Raw genomic sequence first — 6,921 nt, 5'->3', positions numbered from 1 at the left:
GCTGACTTCAGCCATGACTTTTCAAAAACATGATGAAGAGCAGCTCAGCAACCACATCAGCCAGCTCCTTTAGGACCCTTGGATGCATATCATCTGGTCCCATAGACTTGTATACATTCAGTCCCATGAGATGGTCTTGCTCTACCTTACCAGGGGGTAGGGAGTACAGGGGTGGGTGGAGGGAGGGAAGGGACCTCAGTTTCAACCAAGAGATTCGGATATGCAAGCTTTAGGGACATGAGAAATACAAGAATTCTGTATGCCAGTGAAGACCTAGGCAGAAAGACTCATTTATTACCTCAGTCTTCTCCATATCTGTCATAACTAGTTCTCCTTTCTCATTTACCAAAGGAGGTATGATCTCTTTGGTCTGCCTCTTCTGGCTAAAGTACCTAAAATATCTATAGAATCCCTTCTTTTTGCTTTTAACATCCCTTGCCAAGTTCAGTTCCATCTGTGCCTTGGCTTTCCTAATCCCTTCTGCAAGTCTGGACAGCATCCCTGTATTCTTCTCAGGTTATATGCCTTTGCTTCCACAGCCTGTGCAAGCCCTTCTTTTCCTTCAGTCTGACCAGCAAGTACTTGTCAAGACACACCAGTTTCCTGCCTCCCTGGCCTGCTTTCTTATTCTGAGGGACAGAGAGCCCACATGCTCTCAGAAAGGCATCCTTAAAGAGTAGGCAGCTTTCTTCCATTCTTTTGTCTCCCAGGACAGCTTCCAAGGAGGTGTTATCCAACAGTTCCTTAAATAGACTAAAGTTCACTCTCTCAAATTCAGGGTCCTAATCCTATTCTTTGCCATGCCCACATTCCTTGAGATCCTTGAGATTATACTAATTGTGCTCAAAGTTCAGATGTATCTCACTGACCTTTGCTACTGACAGCTTACAATGTCTTTGGGGTAATCCAAGACTCTCTGACCACAGAGGAGAGTGAGTTCCAGACACATACTCCTGGAAAATATAGTCCCTAGTATCAAATTCTGGGTTCCTTCACAGAGGAAGAACACAGAAACCAAAGGAGTACCACTGCAGTAGTTATGGAGCTGGAGCACTTGCCCCAGAAGGAGAGGCTGAGAAGTGTATTTGTTCCACATAAAGGTTAAATGGAATCTAATTGCAGTTTTCCACTGCATGAAGGCAGAGAAGACTGAGCCAGAGTCTTCTTAAAGCTGCATAGAAGAAAAGCAAGGCAACAAACACAAACTAGAGCAAGAGAAATTTCTACTAGAAAAAGCCTCCCCCTGACAGTGATACTGTACTGTAACCTAGAGAAGTTATCAGATCTTTGTCCATGGAGATACTGAGAACTTTCCCAGGAAAGGTTCTGAACTATGTGACCTAGTTTTGCCACACTGTAAATGCAGTATTGGGATAAAAACATTTGGAGACATTTCTAAATAAAGTAGCCGTGTTTCTACAGGATCTAGCCTCGTTTCCTCTAGTTTCAGTTAAGCAATCAGTTACCTTTTAATTGCTTCTGTTTCTGAGTGGTCTGCCTTTCTAGCAAGAGTTTAATTGCTTGGTAAATTCTGAGGTGTTACTCTGCTGTCTGTACTCTGCTGCATGTGTCCTGTGGCCCAAGGCTGATTCTCTGATGTTCTGATGGTGGAACTACAAAATATGTAAAATCTGTGGCTAGTAGAAAATGGAAACCCTTCTCTAAAAAGTTTCAGGAAAATCTTCAGTACCTGAAGACTCATGCTTGTCTCTTGTGAAAATTACTCAAGCATCATAAGAGTTTTGATCACAGGTTAGCTTAGCACAGGCCTCCTGTCTTGACACTGCCCAATGCTAAATAAAGCCTGACTCCATCTTCTTCATACCTTTTTCTTCAGGTGTTCATATACAGTAATCAGATCCATTTGGGATTTAGCTTTCTGAACTTGAATGATTGGACTTGAATCACCCTGTATTCCTTCCAAGTTACACATCCTTGCTTTCAATCTCTATATTCTTTCTTTTTGTTTTCGAGTTTGGCTAGGAACTCCTTGTTCATCCACAGAGGCATGCTGGCATTTTCATCTGGCAACATCTTTGTTAGGATGCACAGCTCTTTTGCCTGGGAGAGGTGATCCTTGAATATTAACCACCTTTCTTTATTAACCTCCAGGGCCTTATCCCATGGAACTGTTCCAAGTAGACATTTGAAGAAGTCTGCTCTCCTGAGACCGGGGTTGTGAGATTGCTTTTTACTCTCTTCTCTGCCTTCAGGATACTGAATTTCACCATCACATGGTCACTGCAGACAAGGCTGCTTTTAACCTTCAAATTTCCAACAAAATCTTCATTGGTGATGAATATAAGGTCTGGCAGAGTACTTTCTCTGTCACTTGGAGGAGGAAGTTATCTTCAACGCATTCCAAGAACATTCTGAATCACTTCTATTGTTGTTTATCCAATCACATTGTTCTACACGGCCTGTATTCCAAGTACATATATCATATAGATATAGAGTATATATCACCACAAAGTTGATCCTTATCCTATAACACAAACATGGTGACTAGTTCCAAATGAACTGCTTTTCCTTCAGTATTATCTAAGGATGAGTACAAAGCCAGATATAAATCCTGCAGCTTTGCTTCTGGCAGTCAAAGCCCTTTTCAGTGCTATTATTACAATGAAATTCTTTTCTTGCAGTCAAGACGGGAACAATGTCTTCAGAGCTGACAGAAAGGTTATTCTTGACACACAGAAAGGTACCTTATTCTTGCTCTGAACTTCAACTAACACTCAGATGTTTAGCCCCAAGCCAGAGAGAATTGGATGAGGGTGGGAAGATGGCAAAGGGAGAAGAGCTCTTGTCAAGATATACAGCAGAATAAAAGAGGATAAAATGACTGTGAAGGCAGAAGGAAACAAGAACACTTTGGGCTTCTTGATTTATCACACAGCTGGTTGCAGTAGTATGATTCTCTTCCAATTGTGAGTGTTGTGGTTAAGTTTGCCCTGCCAGCAGCTGAGCACCATTTGCTCACTCCCTTGTCTGGGGGACAGAATCAGAAAAAAGGTAGAATGCCTGGGCTGGGAGAAGGACAGCTTGACAGGAAAGAAAATGGGAGAGGGATGGAAAGGTGGAGAAGAAAAACAAATGAATACACAAAACAAATGATTTACAACTGGCATGGTTTTCATACAAGGGGGCAAAGGGACCCACAGATTCATGCCTCAAGGAGAGTGTGGGGAAGGGAAAAGGCAGGGAGACAGGTCTGGACAAAGAAAATAGTGGCAACGAGCGAAAGGAAAAAAAAAATCAATTTACTAAATATAGTAGTGGAATGTGAAATAATACAGTATAATACAATATGATTGAAATTGATGCTAATAAGTCAAATAAAATGTGAGAGAGATTTCTGAAACTGAAGTCCTTACTGTAATGTTGAATGCAAAGTGGCCAGGGAGCTAAAGAAAGACAAGTCTTGTGACTTGTCCGTTTTATCTTTCCCTCCAAATGGAAAACAGAAACAGAAAAAAGAGATCTTCTGGGAGTTGTAGTTCATTCTTCTTTTCTGAGAAGTGGGAGACTGGAACTCATGAAATATATCAACAGTCTATGGAACTGCAGCATTAACTCTTTAACACTTGGAGCACTGCGTAATGTTATGGTGTGGAATACTGATGAAAAACTGTGAAACTATGACATTCCACCCCTTATGCCACATCACCACATCATACTTAATATGTACAAACTATAATTAACATGCATTAAGCACACACACATACACACATATATATATATACATGGAATTACTGGCTGCACTTCCCCAGCATTAAATTCCCTTGTGGTACCCACTGAATATCCCAATTTTTCTGCATTACCCACCAGGTGAACCCAGGTTCCTGAGCAAAAACAGTTCCACAGAAATGTTTGCCTTTGCCTGAGGCTGGAAGAACCCGAACCACTTTTCCCAGCAAGCTCTTTACAGGTACTAGAGGGACTTTATCTCCCTCTATAGTATACAGGGAGCTGGACTGAGTTGGACCATCTCGATACATAGATCCTCAAGTAATGACCAAGCAGGTGGCTTCTGCTAAATAATTCTCCCAGTACTTAAATGTTCCACCACCCTTTGCTTTCAACATGGTTTTTGACAACCTACTGTGTTGTTCAATTTTACCAGAAGCTGGTGCATGATAGGGGATATGATAAATCCGTTATATCCCATTAACTTTGTCCCAAGTATTTACAAGAGAATTTTTAAAATAAGTCCCATTATCTTACTCCGTTCTTCCTGGAGTGCATGTCACCACAGAACTTGTTTCTCAAAACCTAATTATAGTGTTTTGGGTGGTGGCATGAGGTTTCAAGCCAGTGGTTGCCTCCACCATGGTAAGCACATAACGCTTCCCATTGTGGGTTTGTGGCAAAGTGATTTAACCAACCTGCCATACCCCTCCATGTTTATACTTTTGCCATTGCCCTTCCTCCCAGAGAGGTTTCAACCTCTTGGCTTGTTTAATTGCGGTGCAATTAAATAACCTGTGCAGTACTGTCCATAGTTAAGTCCAACCATCCATCCCTTGTTCTCTAGCCCACTTATACGTTGCATCTCTTCCTTGATGGCCTGAGCTCTCATGGACCCAATGAGCTAGAAATGACTCACCCCTGTGTTGCCAGTCCAGATTTATTTGAGCCACTTCAATTTTGGCAGCTTGATGTACCTATTCATGATTTTGTTGTTCCTCAACAGCTTGACTCCTGGGCATACGAGCATCTACATGACGTCTTTACAATCATATTCTCTATGTGGGAAGCAAATTCTTTCCGCAGTTCAGCAGCCCAAATAGGTTTACCCTTTCTTTGCCAGTATTTTGTTCCCACTGTTGTAACAACGACCATAGGGCATTTGCCACCATCCATGAGTCAGTGTAAAGATAAAGCATTGGCCACCTCTCCCTTTCAGCATCATCTAAGGCAATTCAGACAGCCTTTACTTCTGCATATTGTCTTGATTCTCCTTTTCCTTTGGTAGCCTCTGCAATTTATCTTATAAGGTTCCATACAAAGGCTTTCCATCTTTGATGCTTCCCCACATGATCCATCAGTGAACAGGACGTATTTCTTTTCGTTTTCTCGCAGTTCATTGTATGTGGGGCCTCTTTAGCACGTTACCTCTTCTTCTGGTGATGTTCCATATTTTTTACCTTCAGGCCAGTCCATGATTACTTCTAAGATTCCTGGACAGCTGAGATTCTGACGTGGTTTTATGATTTTTGTTATTAGTAGTCCACATCATCACATCATGTAGTGCACTGGGAGTCTCGGAAGAGAAGAAATGTACTACAGCTCCCAGAAAACTTTGCTTTTCCGTCCCCATGTTATGGTCAGTGGAAAAGATAAAACTGACTGAAAGTCACTTTTTGATCCCTGGTGAATCAGAGTAAGAACCTCAGTTTTTAGAAACTCTCTCATTTTATTTGATTTATTAGTTTCAATCCCAATTAACTTTTGTTTCTGCTATTCTAATTAGTAATTTTTTTTTTTTCCTCAGATCATTGCTGCTGGTTTTTTTTTTTTTTTTTCTTTTCGTTCTTTTTTTCTTTCCCTCTTCCCTTTCAGCTTTCCTCCCTCCTACCCTTTTTTGGACTGGTGGGCCTGTGGCCTGCTGTCCCCCTTTCACAGACACAGATAGATCTAGAGATAACCACGACAGGTTCCCTATCCTACCTTGTTGCATAATCAGTGCAATCCACTTACTCAAAGTAGCATCAGTAGCATGATGGATGGAGTTAACATTTCCTTTAAACATTCAGTTTAGTACAGGCAGTCAAGCTGCTAAAAGGAGCTGACTTCAGTACTGATTACTTTGGACGCAGCTTGAACTCCCTTATATGCGGCTAATATCTCCTTTTCAGTTGGAGTGCAGTACTCTTTGGATCCCTTGTGCACTTGACTCCAGAATCCAAGCAGTCAGACTCAGGTCTTTTCTGAGGCTCTTTGCCAAAGACTCCAAGTGGGGCCTCTCTCTAACTGCAGTATAGAGGATGCTTTTTATATCATGTTCTGTCTTTACTGGTCCCAGGGCCACAGCATGAACTATCTCCTATTTAATGTTCTCAAAAGCCTGCTATTGCTCAGGACCCCATGTAAAGTTATTCTTCTGCATCCCCTGAGGAAAGAAGCTTACAACGAGGCTGTAGTTCAAAACATGTGTTCTTTAAAAATGTACTACACTTGGAAGAGATTGAGTTTCTTTCTTACCAGTGGGTGGAGACATAGCATTAATTCTGTTGATCACATCTGCTAGGATGTGACAAAGTCCATCTTGCCACTTTATTCTTAGGATTTCCTGTGTAGGTCCTTTCACTTTGCTTTGTTCAATAGTGAAACCAGCTTGCAGAAGGATTTGGATTATTCACTCTCCTTTCTTGAAAACGTCCCCTGCTGTACTGCTCCACACAGAAATTTTGTCATTGTACTACAGGTGCTTGGAAGAACCACCCGCACTATTCCAGTGCAGTTTGGATCAACCCAAGGCAAATTGTTGGATTATGTTTGCACCCCTGGGGCAAACAGTTCCAGGTATACTGAATACCCCTCAAAACGAAAGCAGACAGTGGTCTACATTCTGTGGCCAAAGGAATGGAGAAGAACTCATTAGCAATGTCAGTTGTAGCATACCACTTGGTTGCTTTTCACTCCAATTCATTCTGGAGTTCTAGCATGTCCGATACAGCAGCACTCATTGGCTGCTGTAGTGTGACTTTATTCAGGCCATGGTAGTTTGCTGTCAATCTCCACTCTCTGCTGGCTTTACGCACTGTCCATAGGGGGCTTTTAAAAGATGAGTGAGTTTTGCTTATAATTCCCTGACTCTCTAGTTGACAAATCAACTTATGAATGGGGAGCAAGGAATCCTTTTTAGCGCGGTACCTCTCTGCACTGTTTTTGTAGCAATTAGTAATGGTTGCTGTTCCA

The sequence above is a fragment of the Tetrao urogallus genome (assembly GCF_951394365.1).
Source record: "Tetrao urogallus genome assembly, chromosome: 1".
Taxonomy (NCBI): Eukaryota; Metazoa; Chordata; class Aves; order Galliformes; family Phasianidae; genus Tetrao; species Tetrao urogallus.
Note: the sequence above shows the minus strand (reverse complement) of the source record.